This window comes from Mytilus galloprovincialis, chromosome 14 (genome assembly GCF_965363235.1).
Source record: "Mytilus galloprovincialis chromosome 14, xbMytGall1.hap1.1, whole genome shotgun sequence".
In the NCBI taxonomy this organism is placed as follows: domain Eukaryota; kingdom Metazoa; phylum Mollusca; class Bivalvia; order Mytilida; family Mytilidae; genus Mytilus; species Mytilus galloprovincialis.
In genome coordinates this window covers 34,019,125-34,041,607 of record NC_134851.1, presented here as the reverse complement: position 1 = coordinate 34,041,607, position 22,483 = coordinate 34,019,125, and the positions used below count along the sequence as shown (strand labels likewise).

Here is a 22,483-nt window from a genome sequence, read left to right as displayed (position 1 = left end):
GCGTTTCGTCTACATATGACTCATCAGTGACGCTCAGATCAAAATAGTTATAAAAGTTATAAGTTTTGTAACTGGAAATGTATAAAAAAAAAATGACCATATAATTGACATTTATGTCAACACCGAAGTGTTGACTACTTGGCTGGTGATACCCTCGGGGACGAAACGTCCACTTGCAGTGGCATCGACCCAGTGGTGTAAATAGTCATCAAAGGTACCAGGATTATAACTTAAAACGCCAGACGCGCGTTTCGTCTACATACTACTCATCAGTGACGCTCAGATCAAAATAGTTGAAGAGCATTGAGGACCCAAAATTCCAAAAAGTTGTGCCAAATATAGCTAAGGTAATCTATTCCTTGGATAAGAAAATCCTTAGTTTTTCGAAAAATTTAATTTACAGCTTTCAACATGAAAGGACCACAATCTTATATTTTTGTCGTATTGTCATTCCGAACATGGAATATAATTTTTTATTGCACTTCATCATATCAGTCTTTCTTATCTTAAAAAAAAATCTCAAAGAATTATGCTTGATAGTAAAATCAAACAAATTATTTTAACAAAAAAGTAAAGCGTTTCGATCAATTAAATATTTTATAGACTGCTAAAGCTTGTTGCAGCATGACCCTTAGAGAAATTCAGTATTTAAAGTGTTAAAACTAAACATGTGACGTAAAACTGCTTGACGAACAAAAGTGACTGTTTTATTTATATATATATATATATATATGTGTACCCAATGTGTATAAAATATTCATTTAAATCAACATATGTGATAATTTGTTCATACTAGCGCGTAAAGTACAATTTTGAAAGAAAGGAATTCATGTTAATTTAATGCTATTATCATACTGGATAAATCATAAGTTATTTACTCTAAAAAGGATCAACAAGCAAATGTAATATGTACTTGATCGCCTAAAAAAGACGATACTGTACAGATAACGAAAAGAGGCAAGTTTAAAGATTTTGTAAACGAATAGCCTTCCTGAGTATCAATAAATATCACTGATTGGTAAACAAAATTGATAAAGGATAATAACGCTTTCAATACATCACTTTTACTAGCGCTTTCACTGCTTTCACAGATCTTCAGGTAATGTGACTTTAATTTAATTTAACACAAAAGATTAACGTTAACAATAGTATAATGTTAACAATGCTAAGGGAGACTACTAATGTCATTTTAAAATCAAAATAAAGTTTTTTTTAAAATATTACATTCATTTACAAAATCATTTATCATTTAAACCCGGGTTGAGAATATTTATGGATAATTTCTCTTTCTTCTTCCTAGAAATATCATTTTGAAGATCGACCATACAATTAAAACATTTTAAACGGTCAATTAAAACGACGATGGCAATGGTTATTAGTCCTCATGCTTGTTAAATTTTCATGGTTGGTTTGCTGTCTATATAAAGTATTTATAGTCCGTAGTTCATTTTTAGTCTCACCAGCAAAGAATTCATTACAACGTGAACATATGAGCGAATAGATGACGTTTGAACTTTTACAAGACATATTTTGTTTAACTGTGAATTGCTTTCCATTTTTGAAATAAAGTGAATTCTTCTATTAAATCTGGACACGTAATCCATCACTTATCGTTATATTATCAAACGATAGGCAAAGTTTCATTAGAAAAAAAGTTTTGACGATGTTACATATCATGTTCGTTTTTTCGACTGTCTTTTACAGTTGATAAGCTTCTTTTTTGTAAGACTTAGTCTATTTTTTTTCTCACTTTTATGTAAATGAATTTCAATTTGTCGCATGAAACTGAAAATGCTAAATATATCATAATCTCATGGATAACATGTTGTGACAAACAATATAATTTTGTTTAAATTGTTCGATGATTCTTCATATGTTTAAGATCACCGTGGTTCTGCAATAATTGGTCCTTTTGTGAATGCCTTTTGAATCCCGTAATCCATCACGTGTTCCGGATATTGTTGTTATTTTAATATATTTTTTATTCTATTAATTTATTATTGTGTTATATTTCTGTACAAATAATGATCATTATTCTTGACGGTAGATTAAAAGGTATATTTAATTATAAATGTTTTGAATAGGTTGAGTAATCATTTAAACATACTTATGTGTACCTGTGTCTTCAGATAAGATAATTGTGACAATTTCATGGTCTTCCGTTATAAGTACTTTCATATCCAAAAATGGCAATTTCTTGACAGTTCTGCTAATAGTAAAACGAATATGTTCAATAAAAGAATTTAAATCAGAACGAACAATCTAAGAGATATATCTGAATTCCAAATTATAAAACAAATCGAAAGAAATCGTTTCCAGTTTTGACGTATGCAAATTGTAAATTCATATCCGTATTTGTGATCCATTTTTTCTTATAATATTTTTTTTCCAAATATCCAAGTATTAAAGTGGTGTATGAAGGCACCATTTTAGTACCCATCCCATATCAGTTCCGTTATTCTGATGATAATATGTGCCGTCAAAGTAAAAAAAAAAAATGATAAGCTTCAAAGATGCAAGGATAAATTATTTTATTTGTTTAAATGACGTTTTTCCGTATTGTCTAACCAATATTATACGACTGTAATTCCTAAGTCATGCGGGATATTTGTGTAAAAACTTCCTATATCAAAAGTAATATAAGTTCTGAATTAGGATTTATAGTTCTTGTTAGATGATTTAAAAATTCCAAATCGTCCCGTATAAAACTTAACGACATGAAGGTTAAGGAACAATGTCTATAGAATAGCTAAATTCTGTTGGACGCTGTTGGACCGCCCACAATTGGTCGAAATTTCAAATCATTTGGTCTAAAAAGTTGATGTATTGACTGTTCTGTTCTGATACCGCATTTGGAATTTTCTACCTTTTATGATATGGTGGTAAAAAAACTTTATCAGTGAACAGTGCTGAATTACTGCGACGTTATTTTTTGCTGTTCAGTATATATTTCGTGTCCAATTTTAAAACATTATTCATGTTATTAGGTCTTCAAATTTAAATCAACAAATTTTTGTTCTTCCCTCAGCGGGATTCAAACCCTAGCTTTTGTGACCGCATGGCAACTCCGCCGGCATTTTGTCCCACCCCCTACCCCATTTGATTTCCTTGACTACATAAAACCATTGCTTTCGGTAATCAAGATAATGCCTTTTCTCGTCGGCTTTATCTAGGGTTGTTACACAGTACATGGTGTATAGTGACAAGAAGATCATGTACCTTTTAGATCAGCTATATTTTCTTTCGTTAAGAATGATAATGTCAATGTCCAGACCGCCAGGGCTAACACCATGATATATAGTTTGTCTCAAATTTGGCCCAATAATGGTTGCACATTTTTGTTCTTCCCTCAGCGTGCTAACATTGCATGGATTTATTCGAGGTGAATTATAAGAATACTAAGGAGAACATTTTCGAATAATTTGCTGTTGTAATAGACAAAATGTAAATATTCACATTGAATATAAATATTTGGTGCATTTTCAGCCTCCACCTATATCTATATATATATATATATCAAACTAGCAATGTAAGACTAGAAACAAGTGACAACTCTTAAACATATTATATTCATAATTACCTTAGTTATAATCACAACGTTAAATCTGCAAATTTGTGGAAGCAAATGTTTGTTCTTACATAGTCGGGATTCGATTTCAATGACATGCTATTTTGGATATCGAGCCAAGACCGACTGCACTACATATTGTTGAGCTGATATAATATATTATAGTTTGTGTTCACACTATACGGACTTCATATACAGGAGTGTACCCCTAACGCAGAAACTTCTCCAACAAAGTTATGAGGAGGACAGATTAAAAATGACACTCCGTAAATTTTACGGACACCATCACGAATTGGTTGATCCATACGATGTGTCGTTGTCCAAACTCACTAAAGCCATGTTAACAACGTGTCAGATTGTGGTGTCATTATGTCGTCTGATATTTAAATTACCGAACGTGACTTATTCCCGATTGTGGTTCAGGTTATTTATCTATCCGTTTTTATTTTGTAATTAGTCACCGGTTTTATCATTACGAACAATGTAAAAGAAAAGAAGCAACGAATTGTCAAAAAGATGCTGATGTATTTGCTCATAACATTTTACTATAAAAATAATATGAAAAAGAAACCATGCAAAATTTGCGTTTACCATCTGCATACAGATAATAAATTACTCTCTTGCAAACATAGCCATGAGACTATTGTCATAATCCAGTCAGCACAGTAGTCTATAAGCTTTTGAAGAAATGTTACGTGAATAAGGGGTTGATATTCTATAAATAAGGTATTTATTAAAGGGTACAGCCACTTAAATATTTACGACTTTAATTCCACAAACAAAGTCGATGTTCAAGTTATTAAAAAAATCGAGTAATAGAGAGAAAACATCAAATTGTAAAAGAGCTATTTTATGTCAGGTCTTGTCAAAAGTGTTATAATGTATTATATTGACTGCAATTATATGAACATCAAAATGCAACAAATATAAGGATGCGTCATAGAATTTTTTAGTAATAGTCTGCTTTCTGAAGAAAATTTGTCATGAAGGTATTTTTAAAATATTATTTGGTGAGAAGAAAAGTCAATGATTTTTTTTCAAGAATATATATATAAAGCAATGTATAGTCATTTTTTAGAATACTTTTTCATAATTCTCTTAAATTATTGTTTCACATTTTACAGGATAAGTGGATGAAATCGTGAATTAAAATTGGTCTTCTAATCTATCTTATTCTGTGTAGGTTATCCGACTTCACCATCAAAATCAGTTCAAGGTGTTGAAGACACAATGTCAAACGGTATGTTATTAATTACTTTGAGAATCATTTTATACAAGATACATATTGCTAACTCTTCTAGCATTTCAAATTTGGTAGTGGAGGAACCAGTAGTTATACAGTTCCCGATTTTAAAAAGATAAAACCTCATAAAACAGGAGTTCGGAAACTTAGGACGAAGATAATCAAATCTTAGCAACAACAAAAAAAAAACCGCATTACCAAAAAAAACACGTCCTATGCTTTTATTGCGTCATAGTTTCTGTCAAAAGGGAAAACGAATCAACTTGTGTCTTCAATTGGCTAAAAGGTACAATAAAGAAATAACAATCGTCGTGGTATTGCTTCCGAAAGTGACGATCATCCACGCAAGACAACATCATAGATATACGCATTCACATGTTACCATATGGAGTTCAACAATGAGCAAAACATATTTAGCCGAACTTAATAACATGTTACTAAGTAATAATGATTTGAGCATAAGAAAATTCAGTTTTTCACGTTTGTGATTGATCCAGCAATTATCATTTTTTCAAGGTCAGTGTCAAGACAGAGGGATATATGTGTCTGCTCGTAAGAATTATGAAAGGCTTGCATGTTATTTTGGATACACGCAATCCATGAAATATTGATTAATCGGTTACAGGAAACAGTCATTATCTAAACGCTAACTTAAAGTATTTGGTAAAATACATTCTCCTTTTTATTTGAGAAGGTTTTTTTTATTGAACAACACTAGTTTACCTACTAATTCTGTTGGTTTTGTTCACACATCCTTGTCAATATTATAAAAATGTATGTGACTTTCATACAAGTGAGAGCCTAGGAATATAACCTGTTTTAATTCACTATTGTGTACATAAGGAGATGCCTGTACCAAGTCAGGAATACGACAGTTGTTATCAATTCATTTGATGCGTTCTAGCTTTAAATTTTGAAATTTGAATACAAACTTTCCGTTTTGATTTTTCCTCGGAGTTCGATATTTTTGTTATTTTACTGTTTCTCTATATGATAAAAAAAAAGAGATGGCCAGTAGTGGTACATCCATAGTACCTTGCAGTTAGAAAATAATTTTGTTGTTAAAACACACGAACGTGACATATTTGTTGTTGATATAAAAAGGTCCATTTCAAATCTTTCTATTCGTTGATATAGTCCAATGATATGTAATGGCAGTTTTTAGAAGCTTCTCAGATTTTGGTGGTGTTCATAATGCTAAGTCTTTTGTTTTTATGTTGTGTCTTGTGTACTATTATTTGTCTGTTTGTCTTTTTATTTTTAACCCATGGCGTTCTCAGTTCATTTTCGATCTATGAGTTTGACTGTCCCTCTGCTATCTTTCGCCCCTCTTTTATCGACTCCCCTTTTTTGAATTGGCCTTCGAGTATTTATGTTACATTTTTTCTTTGGTGCATTTATTGTTGAACTCAATTCGGTACACTACTTAATACGACCCTTAAGATTATCTTGCCCTTAAAATATAAAAAAAACAGTGTTTATCTGACTTTATAAGCATGATGAATAGAACTTAATTTATACTGTTGAAAACAAAGGGTTTTTCTATGTTATCATTTTTTTTTATTTTGAAAACGACACAAAGTGTTTTTTGAGTAGAAGTCTTTTGTTTAGTATTATTGTCTGAATTTCTGAGGAATCAGCAATGGGTCATGATAAATGAAGTATTCACTTGTTATGTTTGTCAGTGGGAATATTATTTTCCTAAGATTATGACCATGACAACCATTCGTCTTATTATTTTAATAGTTGACTTATGGCTAATAATAAAATTCAAAGTTCAATGGGTGTTTCTTTTGGTCATTATTTTCTCGAAATTAGTCAATGGCAATATTTTATACAGGGCACTCCACGAAAGTCTTTAAAATGACTTTTAAAATATGACATTCAAAATATGACTGTCAGCAAAAATTCAGCACAGCTCCATCTCTTTATCACGACGGACATTGAAAAATCATATGTCAGATAAAATGTTAACACTTTGGCAACATTTGCATGCCTACTATCCTTAAATAATTCATTCTATACTGTCTGATATTTAGCATACAGCATCAGCTAAAGTCAGCATCAGCTCTACCCTATATTTAATAATGACAGACATGGCAGACGAACCAGGGAACGGATCTTTGACATACTATTTATACAGTTCTTGACAGTTTAGAATGGGTCTCAACTGTTTATACTAATATTATCCATACGAATTGCATGATATGCAGTCGGATTTATCAGCATGCAGCAACTTTAATAATGTAAACCAAAGGCTAGGAGTTTGTAATAGTCATTTTCAATTCATGCTTATTGGTCGGGTTGTTGTCTCTTTGCACAGTCTTATTTTTATGTTGTTGGTTAATTATTTATCAAATTATTTCAGCGAATTTGGAGTATTAACAGGATGCAATTCTAGAAATATCCATCAAAGGTGCAAGGCTAGTAGGTTCGGTAAAATGAAATATCAAATATGATTCACAAGAAACAAATTGACACACTCTCCACCTAAGAAACAGCATATTCAGTTTTATTCCAGTTAATATCTTACTTTTCTTTTTGTCATTTGAAAAATTGTATGCTGAAAGTACGTTCTTATCTTAAATATATTAGTTGTAATAGTTTTAATTATCTTTATCTAAATCTTAGAAAAAAGAAACCTTGGACTTCTAGACTTGGAAAATTGTGTCAGTGTTAACACACAGCTGGGAGGTAATAATTTATGTTTATAGTCTTTTTTATTTGCGGACCGAAGCATACAACTTATCAGATTTCCCGATACGAAATCTGCAAACGGCTCCAAATCCCGAAAAAAAACTACATGTACGTAACCTCAAACGGTGGATACATTTGCGCAGGTAAAATATGCATCAATCTGGGTGTTATGCGGTCCTACTGGAATTGATCCTCATGATATGAACTCCTCTGCGGAATTTGTATTGCTTTTTTTTAAATATATTTTATCAAAACAAAACAGATATGAAGGACGCCTCCGGGTGCGGGAATTTCTCGCTACATTGAAGACCTGTTGGTGACCTTCTGCTGTTGTTTTTTTCTATGGTCGGGTTGTTGTCTCTTTGGCACATTCCCCATTTTCATTCTCAATTTTATTATGGTTTAACGTTGTACGAAACCAAAATATAACTAAACATTTTTTTCTTAAAAACAAATTTTATTTACTCGATCTTCCCTGATGAGTCTTTTGCAAACGAAATTAGCGTCTCGTGCAAATGCTAAACTTCAATTCTGGTATCTACATGTATGATAAATTGCGTTTTATACTGTCACATTGTCGATTTGTAACTTGTTTATACGCAATGTGACCTCTGTTTATACATCTTGAAACGGTTAAAATCGAGATGTTCAAATATAAATGCAATAACTTTACCTTGATGAAAACAAGTAATGAAAAGAAAACTGATACGTGAATGTTGTTTCTTTTTCAAGCTCAACAATCAACACATACATGCATTATTATTCAAACTGAGTTACTTGAAATAATTTAACGTATTTGTTGTTAATTGCTTTAATTCGATCTCTCTAGTAATTTTTCTAGGTATCAACTATTTTATATTTATTTCTGTTAATGAACTAATTATCTATAATAGTTTATACTGTATATTATCTTTTTCAGTCCGAGAACAAAGAACCCCTCGAAACTATTTCCCAGTAGAAGGAAGTATGTATATATATATTTATTACCAAGGTCTATATATACTACTAGTATTGGTAAACATTTGAATAACATCGACATCAACAATACATACAATACATACATAAACACAAGCTATATGACAGAATAGCAGAAGAAGTTGTAGATAAAAACATGGAACGCTAAAACTGTCTTGTTATGGCCATTTTCATTATATGATGTGTATTTACCTTTATATGATGTTAACTTGTCATTATATGATGTGCAAACACCTTTATATGATGTGCGAACATCATTATATGTTGTGCGAACATCATTATATGATGTGCGAACATCATTATATGATGTGCAAACATACTTATATGATGTGCATATATACTTATATGATGTGCAAATGTACTTATTTGGTGTGCAAACATTCTAATATTATATGCAAATATACTTATTTGATGTGCAAAGATCCTTATATGATGTGCATTATCCATTATATTATGAACAAACCTCTTTATGTTATGTGCAAACAACTTTATATGATGTGGTTGTGTCATTCTATTATGTGCATATAACCTTACGTTATGTGGTTCGGTTTACTTCATTATATGATTTCGAAACGTCATTATATGATGTGGTTTCATCTTCTTTATGGTCAATGAACATGATCACGATTTTAATGATTACTGTTTACGTCATAACTATTTCCGATCTGCTTCTGTGGAATATAATTAACCCGGCTCAAATCTTTAGCTATCGGTTGGAAAATTGTTGAGATTTGAAAAAAAAACCAAAAACTTGGCATGTTGGTTCCTCGTTTGAAGATGAAATATTCACATCAGCTGTTGTTGGAAAATTGTCAAAATATAAAATGCAAAGTTAAGTTTTGATTAATAGGTCTACTATTATGAACATACTCGTTCTACAATAATGAACATATGGTTAAAGAAATTGAGTTAGATATGCTCTATCCGCCTTTTAAGAAGGGCAGGCAATATATTTTCAATATCTTTAAATTGTACAAAGCGATAGCGTTTTTTCTATAAAAAGTTAATTTATGATCTTTCAGAATGTTCATTTTTGTTGATTTTGCATTACTTATCCTTTTAGCTGTTTCAGTTTCTATTTATATATTACTTTTCTCAAGATAGACACAAAAATCGGCAAAATTGGACATTGATAATGTAATGACTCATAAAATAGACCGGTCATTTGCAATCCCAAAAAGAGGAGAGGTGAAGAATTTTAGGGAGCCACTATTTTTTGATTTTTTTTGGATGTTTATTGTTTCAGATTTCCGCCGTCTAATGTTATTGCAATGTGTTCGTCGTCCGTAAATATTGTTTTGCCATACAATAACTGTTTACGAATAAGGGACAAAAAGAAGCAAGTCTTATGGTTCTTTGATATGCTGAATCTAACGATATAATTCGATTGTTGATATTGGACAATATAATAGGTAAATTTCAACTTTTTCAAATCTTAAAACACATCCATTATGTGTCACAAACCTATGATGTGTCAGTTATTGAATCATATAAACGTTCAGAGCGTTATCAAGCTTGAATGGTGTTTCCATCCTTGCCCTAACTGTTCAGGGTTCGACCCTCATCGTACACTCCTGCTACAGTAAATAATTATGGTTTTGACTCGAAATAAATCAATTGTTTTGCATCGTTCCGCTCGCCTCAACTGTTAAAACCTAAATCCTTATTTTCAACAATTTCTTCTTGAAGAGTATTTTTCATCTGAAGCTAATATTGAATGAAGGTGTGGTAAATATCAATGACACCATATCCAAATTGAGTTCTATGAAGTCGCAAACAACATCCACACTTAAAGTTCTAAATTAACTATTCAGGCAATATTTCAAACTTACTATGCGTTTTTGCTGTTATTTAAAAGAAGATCGGAGATAAAAGGAATTATAAAAAAGAAACTCCCTATAATATGCGTATTGTGTTGTTATAACGAACAATCGTATTAATACATTTGTGTGTTATTGTTCGCTGGTGCGTTTGTTTGTTTGTTGTTTTGTGGGGGGGGGGGGCGGGGGGGAGGCGGGGGGGGGGGGGCACACAGGAGATGAAAAAGAAGGTCTTGATTGTTTTTTCCTATTTTAAGGTGTTGACTTGAAGAATAAGAGAAATTTCCGCGTTTCCTCTCTCGTTCCCATCACTAATGATAGAAAATGTAATTGTGATTTTTCATTTTTGAATCTGTTCGTGCACGTGTCTACGCCATTTTGCAAAGAAAAGGTTTATCTATAGATAAATTATCAAGATAATATTCAATAAAATAACATCATCAAATAAGAGACCAAATGTGACCCATACTATAGAATATATTTAGACACATTGCACTATTTGTTAATTTTAAATCTATTATAGTTTTCCAGATAAACGCAAAATATTAAAGGCGACTGCCGTAAATCTTCTCAAAAAAAAATAAATTAAAACACAGCTATTTATCTGTAATGACCAATTTAAGGACCATTGGGATTCTCTGCTTTTGTCTGATTGATATTCACCGTAAAAAATGTGAAGGCTGACGTTTCATTGGCTGATGTAATATTTACCAGAACAGATAGTAAAATGATATGTAGTCAGATCATTGTAACCAAAGCTTAGACAGATTATGATTTACACACTGTATCTTAATCAGATTTGTTATGCACTGACTCTTCATCTAGAGTGGAAAGGAGCATGTCCATTTCCTTGCGCTTACGACAAACCTATTTTTCGATTTTGATAATAAAAAAAAATCAATAGCATGCCTTGGATTATTTGGTTTTATTTTTTTCTTTCATTATTGTTTTACTTTTTCAATGGAATCAAATTATTTTGCTACCTTTACTTAAAAATTACCCCCCAACTCACCAAGAATCAATGGTTGTTACAATGCGGGTCCTTAATAATTTGAGTCTTGAGGTGTATATATGAAGGGTTTTCCACGAAACGTTTTATTATTAAGGTTAACTGTTTTGTGGTGGTGCTATTAAAGTAGTATCTTCGCCTCGAGTGCGGGAGGTTGTGCGTTCGAAACCTGACCGGTTCAAAACCAGACTTTTAAATAGTTATTTGCTGCTTCCTTGCATAAGCATGCAAAATTATGGAGTAAAAGCAAAGGCTGGTCGACTCGGGATGAGAATAATGTGTCCGGGTAAGGTGGCATATAAAAAACAAGATGTGATATGATTGGCAATGAGACAACTCTCCACAAGAGACTAAATGACAATTTAAAAAATTAACAACTATAGGTCACATTACGGTCTTCAACAATGAGCAAAACCCATACTGCATAGTCAGCTACATGTATAAAAGGCCCCGAAATGAAAAATGTTAAACAATTCAAACGAGAAAACTAACGGCCTAATATATGTACAAAAAATGAAAGAAAAAAAATATATATCACATCAACAAACTACAACCACTGAACTTGGGACAGGAACATACATACAGAATGTGGCGGGAATAAACATGTTAGCGGGATTATAACCCTCCCCTAACCTTGGAAAGATGTACGACATCTGTAAGAACGAACAATAAAAATCAGTCGAAAAAAGGCTTAACTTATCAGATGGATACAATTAGAAATATATCTTACAAAAACACAGAGTGGACGTGGCCGGATACTTGTATATATCCCAACATCATAAATACACTATGTACTGATGTGAGAGTACTCACAGTTACTGACAGCTAGTTCAAAGAGACTTACCTTACAACATCATGCATCTAAAACTGTAAAATAGAATGTTAAAAATCAGGCTCAGGCTGTCGGTCTAGTGAAAAAGCAGGCTTGATATTCATATCGCATTAACATGTTCTCGTACGAATACGAATGTCAATTTGCTGCTGGACGTCAAGCTTCCATTCATAATCATCTAATTAAAGCTGCAAAATAAGTGCATGAAACCATAATCTAAAGTTGTACGCAAATGTAATGCACAAAGTTGAAGTGCATCCAATATCTCCTTTTATGCCTTTTTTCAGGGGGTCTGTAGCCGAGTGTTTTGAGAACTCGAACTACTGTATCACTAGCCTGTCAAAACTTAACTTGTTTTTTAGTTCCAATCCTGCACTTGACAGGTAATTTAGTTATTATTAGTTTTTTCTACCAAGAGTTGGTGGTTTTCTCCGGGCACTTCGGCTTCCTCAAGCAAAATAAATACACCGCCACGAAATAGCATGATTGTGTTGCAGGCGGCATTTAACACCAATCAATTAACAAATAAATCAATCAATCAATCAATCATCCATAACGGTATAGTTATGAAAGAGTAGATAATTTTGTAGCTTTCGTTATGAAATGGTTTTTTTTAACAGGCTCAGTTCCTTTTTCCTTTTTCCAATGAAAAGAAATAAGAAGATGTGGTATGAACTCCAATGAGACAACTGTACATTCGAGTCACAATGTGTAAAAACATTACAGATCAAAGTACGGCCTTCAACATGGAACCTTTGCTCAAACCAAACAGCATGCTATAAAGGGCCCCGAATTTGTTTTATCATAAATTATTTTCGCCGTAACCAAAAAATTCTTCAACTAGCTCCTGTAATAATTGATCATAATCTTCCATCAAAACGTTTGAAAAGTTAATTTTGATTAAATTGCAGTCTCATTTTTGCCTTAGCGATAGCTACAGATTTGATCCGGAATTAAAGTAACTCCGCAGAAGCAGATTGGAATCAGTTATGACGTAGAAATTAAAATCATTCTAAGCGTTATCACGTTCATTCACCATAACGACGACGAAAGCACATCATATAATGACGTTTCGACCTCATATAATAAATTAAAACAAACCACATAACGCAAGGTTATATATATATATATATAACATAATGACTCAACCCCATCATATAAAGATTTTTGCACATAAAATAAAGGAAAATACACATCATATAAGTATAGTTGCACATCATATAAGTATGTGTGCACATCATATAAGGATCTTTGCACATCATATAAGTACATTTGCATTTCATATAAGGATATTTGCACATCATATAAGTATATTTGCACCTCATATAAGAATGTTTGCACATCCTATAAGTACATTTGCACAACATATAAGTATATATGCACATCATACAGTATAAGTATATATGCACATCATACAGTATAAGTATATATGCACATCATACAGTATAAGTATATATGCACATCATATAATGATATTTGCACATCATATAAAAGTGTTTGTACATCATATAATGACAAGTGCACATAAAGGTAAATGGTCATAACAAGACAGTTTTGGCGTTCCATAGATAAAAATTATTTTAACAATTCGGTTCTCAGCTTAAAAAAGATCTAAATTTAAATTTACCTAAATGACACAGCTCTTTTATCTATGATGAGTTTATTTACATTGTTTGTTCTCATTAATTAAATCAATTTGTACGTCGATGATTTTTTCCAATAATATGGCTTAATATAAATTGTTCCAAAATCTTGAAAAATTGTACTTTTTTAGAAGCATATTATCTCATAAAAAAAAATTAATAAATGTAAACACAATATTTTGAATTGTAAATAATATATATACTAGTTGTTTTGTATATCCTTTGTATGTTCGATCAGGTAGAGAAGAAGAAAATGGCAGCGACATTGCAGGTATTTAATGAAATATTTGTGATTGTTGAAAAGTATTGTATGGTATTTTGAGCATCTTTAATGTATTGCAATCGATACTTAAGCAAGTGAATGTCAGGGCTTTGCTTTTAGTTATTTCTGTGTTAATGGTTGGTTGTTTCATCCCGGTAGCTCCCGAATTAATTCTTTAAACGTTATGTTTGAAAGTATCAAATTCTGTGTTGTAAACATGTAAAATCAGTTGTGTTATATTGCTAGGAATCTAGGTGTTTCATTGCTGCCATTGTCATTATTCTTAACAAACAATGTTTTATTTCGATTGTATAACTGCATAGGTCACAAATCAAACCAACATTGTTTTCTTGATACATATTAAAATAGGTATTATACTACACTTGCTATTATAAAGTTGCTTTGTCCGCGTTATTTCCCCTTATTTTTAAAGTTAAAATAATGAATTAATCACAAATATGGTGTTGTTTGTTTTAAAAATTACATTTCATTAAAGAAATAGATCAATTGGTGATGGAACACATATTCTTATTTTTATGGTTTGTAGGAAAATTAAATTTACCTAAATGCACAGCTGTTTTATCTATGATGAGTTTATTTACATTGTTTGTACTCATTAATTAAATAAATTTGTACGTCGATGATTTTTTCCAATAATATGGCTTAATATAAATTGTTCCAAAATCTTGATTTTTTTTTACTTTTTAGAAGCATATTATCTCATAAAAAAAATTAATGAATGTAAAAACAATATTTTGAATTGTAAATAATATGTATACTAGTTGTTTTGTATGTCCTTTGTTTGTTCGATCAGGTAGAGAAGAAGAAAATGGCAGCGACATTGCAGGTATTTAATGAAATATTTGTGATTGTTGAAAAGTATTGTATGGTATTTTGAGCATCTTTAATGTATTGCAATCGATACTTAAGCAAGTGAATGTCAGGGCTTTGCATTTAGTTATTTCTGTGTTAATGGTTGGTTGTTTCATCCCGGTAGCTCACGAATTAATTCTTTAAACGTTATATTTGAAAGTATCAAATTCTGTGTTGTAAACATGTAAAATCAGTTGTGTTATATTGCTAGGAATCTAGGTGTTTCATTGCTGCCATTGTCATTATTCTTAACAAACAATATTTTATTTCAATTGTGTAACTGCATAGGTCACAAATCAAACCAAAATTGTTTTCTTGATACATATTAAAATAGGTATTATACTACACTTGCTATTATAAAGTTGCTTTGTCCGAGTTATCTCTCCTTATTTTTAAAGTTAAAATAATGAATTAAACACAAATATGGTGTTGTTTGTTTTAAAAGTTACAGCCTTAAGTTTGATGGAACACATATTCTTTTATATTTACGTTAAAATCTTACACATGAATTACATACAACTCTCAACATTTGCAAATTTCATTAAAGAAATAGATCAATTAGTATCTGCTATTTCAAAATCCAAGATGATAGAGGAAGACACCCGCGCCACCTTAACACATATAAACGACAAACTTTAAAAGACCATTGAACGTGCGAGATATAGTGTGTCCACACATAATTTACGACTTGTATGAGACACAGATTCCCCCATTAATCTGTATTTCAACGAACCTCTTTACAGCCTTATTTTAGTATTAGTAAATGTTCAATGATAAGTTAGCATTGATATTAGAATACCTTCGATCAAAAAGGAATTTGAACAGCTCTTTTTATGAGAAGGTCTATTAATATTAAAATTAGCTTAATCATTGAACTTTTACTTACTTGCAAACTATGAAAACATAAGAAAGGTACACAAATAACTACTTGGAGAAGCCTGATTACCCTGAATGAGACTAGTCTACATATATTAAAGTTAAATGCTGGTTAAACAGTTCTAAGACACAAATAACTGTTACCTAATTGCTTCGGAAACGGACCGATTAAATAGTAAAACATGATTTAGTTACTTATTATATTATCATATATTTTAGCATTGAAATAAAACTATAAAATAATTTTATAAAGTTTAGGGGAAAACTATATTTTGGAATTACAACTTTTCATAAATACCGATTTTTTATTTTATAAATAAGTAAATAAAAACCCTTTACCGACCTTACAACTTACCAATGATAGTCTATAGCAAAAACGTCTTGTTACATATGTTCGATGTTTTTAATCTTTCAGTAATCATGAAGAAGATTCATAAAGACCTGTCACCTTATAAATACAAACATGTATTCTTAACTGAGGTTTTCGTTTAGTTTGTCATATTTGACAAAACTTTTTTAGTTTGATAATAAATCTATTGTGTAATGACCGCTGCTGAGGTAACTATTTAGTAGCAGATTTCTAACAGTCAAATTTAGGCAAAAGATCAAACATATCATGATTGCAACATATTCGCTAATAAAAATTTCAAGAAAGTAAACCAATATTTTTTTAATTGTTAACAATTTGTATACTAGTAGCTATTTTAGTCATTTTTTCCCGATCAGGTGGAAGAGAAGAAAATGGCAGCGACATTGCAGGTATTTAGTGAAATATTTGTGATAGTAGAAAAGTATTGTATGGTATTTTGAGCATATTTAATTTAGTAAAAGGGAAACTTAAGCAAATGAATATCAGGGCTTTGCTTTAAGCTATTTCTGTGTTTATGGTTGGTTGTTTCATCCCGGTATCTCATGAATGAAGCCTTTAAAAGTTATGTTTTGAAGTATCAAATTCTTTTTTTTGTAGACATGTAAAATTATGTGTATTATATTTCTAGGAATCTAGGTGTTTCGTTGCTGCCAATGTCATTATTCTTAACAATCAATGTTTAATTTCAATTGTAAGTCTGCATAGGTAAAGGGGAAACTTAAGCAAATGAATATCAGGGCTTTGCTTCAAGCTATTTCTGTGTTTATGGTTGGTTGTTTCATCCCGGTATCTCATGAATGAAGCCTTTAAAAGTTATGTTTTGAAGTATCAAATTCTTTTTTTTGTAGACATGTAAAATTATGTGTATTATATTTCCAGGAATCTAGGTGTTTCGTTGCTGCCAATGTCATTATTCTTAACAATCAATGTTTAATTTCAATTGTAAGTCTGCATAGGTAAACAACCAATTATAAAGTCAAACTTTCTGGATTTGATATTGTGAAGTCCAGTGACATCGATTTAAATTAAGATCATAGATGTATAAAAAGATTACGTACACATGTTTTTGTGTATAAAATAATTTTGTTGCTAGGAGTACGGAAATCATTTTGTCTAAATAATTCTGTTGATCATAGTACGAGAACAGAAGTGAAAATTTATCGTAACACTAAACCCCTAAAAAAGGTGGTACATATTAAAAATAGTGAGACATAACTGTTTAATTACCACGTAATACAATAATAACTCTACAAGTTATGATAAAATGTTTTATAATTTATTTAATTCTGCATTAATATATGAAAGTATCTGTTTCTTTTTAGGAAAAAAAGAAAAAGTGACATGGGTTGGGGAACTTCACGTAGGTGATGCAATAAGTTTTCGGAGAAAACTTGGACTATTTAAATACAAGCACCATGGTATTGTCGAGAAGATGATTCCAGGTACTACAAGATTAAGAATAATTCACGTGACAGGAGCATCAAGAGATGTTGTCGCTTCCATTTCAAGCAATGTGAATACTGGAATATGTTCGGAGGTTATCGACTTCAAAAACGAAACGGACATCTTCAAATATACCTTCCCTCACATGAGACGAGATCTACATAATCCAGCGAGGATTGCAAACATATTTCTAGATTATGGTCTTCCTAAAGAGTTAGGATTTCATCTACTTCATTTCAACTGCGAAAGCTTTTCTCGCTATTGTGCCACTGGGATTGTTTATTCTAAGCAAACTGGTCACTATAACAAAGACGCCCAAATCAAATTGGATGCAATAGTGCGCGAAAATGTGAGAAATTACATATAAAGATGCCTGATCACGAATGCATAGATTTCTTAAGGCAAATAACGTAAAAAATATTATATTTATATTAATATATCAAAGTATTTATGATTATATATGTAACCAGATCATTGTTTTATTTATGTTCATAATATTTGTTTTTATGATAGATGTACTACTAACCAGATCTTTGTTTTATTTATATATCATAATATTCAAGATAAAAGATGTAACCATGTCAATCTTTAAATCATTGTTTTATTATCGTCAACATGGTGAAGATGTCTGTAAATTTCGTAAATCAACATGGAGATATACTCTACATATATATATATATATATATTTATAAATACTTAAAAACATCTAAAACTTCAGAAAGTTCATTAACATGTTTTATATACTTAAATGTGTACATGAACCTCTCCCCCCACCCAAAAAAAAAGGCGTCATATTATCAAAAGATTCATTAGTCCAGCAGCTAAGTCTAATATATTGGGACAATTGATCACTTTTTGTAAAAGCATGATGCTGATAAACATTTTCGGATATGGAGCCATAAAAAAATCCACAATCGCCGCCAATTTCAAAATGGCCGCCAACAGTCATAAGGCAGAGTTAAACAAAATGGTATAATTGATCATTTGGATATTAAGGCACAAAACTTTACATATTGCTAGTTATGATGCTAATTAATCTTTTCCAAATATGGAACCATCAAAAATAATTCCATAATGGCCGACAAAATCAAAATGGCCGCCAAAAATCAAAAGGTAGAGTAAAAAAAATTGTTAGAATTGATCACTTTATGTTCATGATGTTTAAAGCATGAAACTTTGCACAGTGTTACATGTAGTTATGATGCTTATAAACATTTTGGGATATGGAGCCATAAAAGAAATTCCACAATGGTCACCAACTTCAAAATGGCCGCTAACAGTTATGAGGCAGAGTCCAATAAAATGGTATAATTGATCATTTGAATATTAAAGTCACAAAACATTACATATTGCTTGTTATGATGCTAATTAAACTTTTCTAAATATGGAACAATCAAAAATAATTCCAGAATGGCCGACAAAATCAAAATGGCCGTCAAAAGTCAAAAGGAAAGGTCCAAATAATTGTTATAATTGATCACTTTATATTGCCCAGTGGTCAATATTAAGATGTTTCGTGAATTACGATTGATGCTGGAAGGCATTTATGTGTGCATTGAAAACTTAGATGAGGGATCTGAAATAGAACAGTCTCTCATTGACCACAAAGTATGTTGGCACAAATCTTGCAACTTAAAACTCAACAAGACAAAGTTGAATAGAGCAGAAAAACGAACATCACATGCGAGAATAGATGATAAGGCAACCACATCTAACAAGAAAACTAGACAGCTTTTCCGTTCCGTCCACCAATAACCCGTCTGTGTGCTTCTTCTGTTATGAAAATTAGTAAGAAGCCCTTCATGAGTCCTCAACGTTTGGACAAGATACACGTGTGAGAGAATGAGTAGTTAATTCAATGACACGTTGTTACTTGCAAAGTAAAGCGCTGGTGATCTAGCTAATTGCGCAGGAAGCAAAATACAACTCTAAATGTTTAGTTTCCTTATATTATCGAGCATCTCGAATTGAAATGAAAAATGATATTGTCGAATCAAAGAAGGAAAGGCAAATCCATGGTATTGTATTTTCAGAACTAGTGTCTTATATAAATGGAACAAGGTAATGCGATGAGACTATGAGTGTTTACAAGTTGTCAGATCTAGGTAAATTTTATATGGAAAGAATAACATGTCTAGGTGCAGATGTTTCATTTCGAGTTAATAGTTCTCGACTAAAAGACAGAATTGTATCTAATTTCCCTGACTTATATGCTTGCAAACAAGGCCGTGAAAACATTATTGCTTTCCAAGATGACATTGGCCCTGCATTGAAAAGAGTCGGTCCAAAATTTTCTACATTTGAGAATGCCTGTACCAAGTCAGGTATATGACAGTTGTTGTCCATTTGTTTTATGAGTTTTATCATTTGATGTTGCCGTTTGGTTAGGGACTTTCTGTTTTGAATTTTCCTCGGAGTTCAGTATTTTTGTTATTTTACTTTTTAGAAGACTTTGATAATGAGTTTGTCAACATATTAAAATCAGCTATATTTGTTCGTAAAGATATTTCCGAATTAAATTCAGGAGGCTTTTGTACCCAGTCATTGCTTTCTTTGGTCAGTATGGTCAAGTTTTGACCCAGCATCCAGAATTGTTCATATTCTTAGTCTACATTAACAATGGCACAGCTTCTGATGTATAGTTGTACAAAGAAACTATCCAAGAGGGACGAAAGATACCAGAGGGACAGTCAAACTCATAAATTGAAAATAAACTGACAACGCCATGGCTAAAAAGGAAAGTAGACAAAAAGACAAACAATATAACACATGACACAACATAGAAAACTAAAGAATAAGCAACACGAACCCCACCAAAATCTAGGGGTAATCTCAGATGCTCCTGAGGGTACGCAGATACTGCTCCACATGTGGCACCCGTCGTGTTGCTTATGTTATAACAAATCCAGCAAATAGTCTAATTCGGTAGGTCATATTTATGAAAGGGAAGGGGATTGTAGTTACGACGTAAGGAACATATCCGATATCATTTGTGAAACGGTTATTCCATAACGATCAACCAACTCGTAATGGCGTCCGTAAAATTTACGAAGGGATGATTTCAACTTCACTATTTTAATAGCTTTCTTGTGAGCAGCAACCCTCTATCAAGAAAATCGGTATAGGAAATGCAAGCACGGGAATATCGTATCAATTGGGATGTATATACCCCGTATACAACCGTCACATAAGAGATCATGAACCTCCAGATTGTGCTTACATGTATTTGGGAATCATGATCAACTGTAAGACTAGAAAACGTGATCTAGTAGATACTTCTTCAATTCCATGGTACAGGTATATCTTTATCTAAACATATTTCAGAGGATGTTCAAGGCATTGTTCCAACATTTGACAAATCTGAACCTATGTTGAAATGCCAGTCAAAGAGAGTTTTTCTTTAACCAGAGAGTTATTCAAATTCAACACAAGCTGTACTAAGATTGAGCGAACCAGATATCCCTAGTTGAAGGACAACTTTCATTCATATGTCCTCATTCCCATCTGCATTAAAAGGGGAATTCAAATGGCTGAAACATGCTGCAGAAAATCCAAGTGTTAAGTGGGTACACATATTTCATGGTCCGCCTATCATGCTGCAGTACTGCCAGATGGGAAAAAATTACCAGCTGTGTCTGCCCTGCTACCTGGTTCATGAGCAAGCAAAATATATTATTCATTGAACATTATTCGTAGCGCTGTAAGAAAGCTAAATCCCTGCCAAACTCCAGTTGTTGCTTTTGACCAACCCCTTTTCATAGTAGCAAAACTAATACAATGAAACTGGCCTCAGATGTATGCTGAGGAAAACTCTATCATGATGTTCGGTGGCCTACACATAGAAATGGCTGCATTCAAAGCTCTTGATAGTTGGCTTGAAGATAGTGGATAGACTAGTATTTTAGTAAATGCACAGGTTACATCACCAGGTACAGCTGATTTATTCCTAAAAGCTTCTCATGTTACAAAAGCACGTGCAGCATACCAAGTTACAGCGTGCACACTTTATCATCTTTTGTTTTTGTTTTGAGGGATGATGAGGTTATCTTAGAATTTGAATAGTGGTGTTTGGAACGATCTAAAAAATCTCCTCATTTTAAATGCTTGTATATAACCCTCCAATTTGAATTGACAGTATTAATATTTATAAGGGGTATACGTGAGGCTTACTTTTTATTATATATTGAAGCTCTCTCAAAGATCATCCTTTGGTTCTTTGCCTTAGATCACACCAACAATTAACGATGGCTGCCAATTCATCTGCGTGATATGCTTAAAACGAATCTAGAAACCCACAGAGCATTCCTTGGCGGCAATGATGTTATACTTATGTCGGCCATCTTGAATTTGGCGGCCATATTGGAATTTTTATGCGTGGCTCCATATCAGAATTTTGTTTATACCCCTTAAACTTTCACTATGCCAAGGTTCATGCTTTTACCATAAAGTGATCAATTATTCTGATATCCGCTGGACTACATCAATGAAATGCTACTTTAATTATTTAATGTCTTATTTATTCGCCGACATTTTCCCGTATGTATTGAGCCTATCTACGAGTTCTGGCGTTAGAACTTCTACCAACGCACAGCGCACATGCGAGGGGGGAAACCGTGACAAAAGAACAAAGGCGCATTGGAAGCAAACTAGTAATAACTAATTCTTATAGCAAATTAAAAAAAAACAAGAATTTTTTTTACAACTGTTTATAAAATTTAAAGTTTGATAAACAAAAGGAAACGCATAGGAGACATAAAAATAGCTGAGAGGGTGATAGAGCAGATTGTTACCCCGAGAAAACATTGTCAACTGAGGCGAAGCCAAGGTTGTCAACGTCTTTTCGAGGGGTAACAATCTGCTCTATCACCCTCT

General features: G+C 32.1%; 1 long non-coding RNA gene across 1 annotated transcript; it reads left to right on the top strand.

Moving 5' to 3' along the window:
* The first annotated feature begins 4,707 nt into the window (after positions 1 to 4,707).
* LOC143058370 (uncharacterized) lies at positions 4,708 to 14,061 on the top strand. Its single transcript, XR_012973032.1, has 4 exons — positions 4,708 to 4,808; positions 7,443 to 7,505; positions 8,428 to 8,472; positions 14,026 to 14,061. It is a non-coding gene; the product is annotated as an uncharacterized LOC143058370 (long non-coding RNA).
* Positions 14,062 to 22,483: the final 8,422 nt, after the last annotated feature.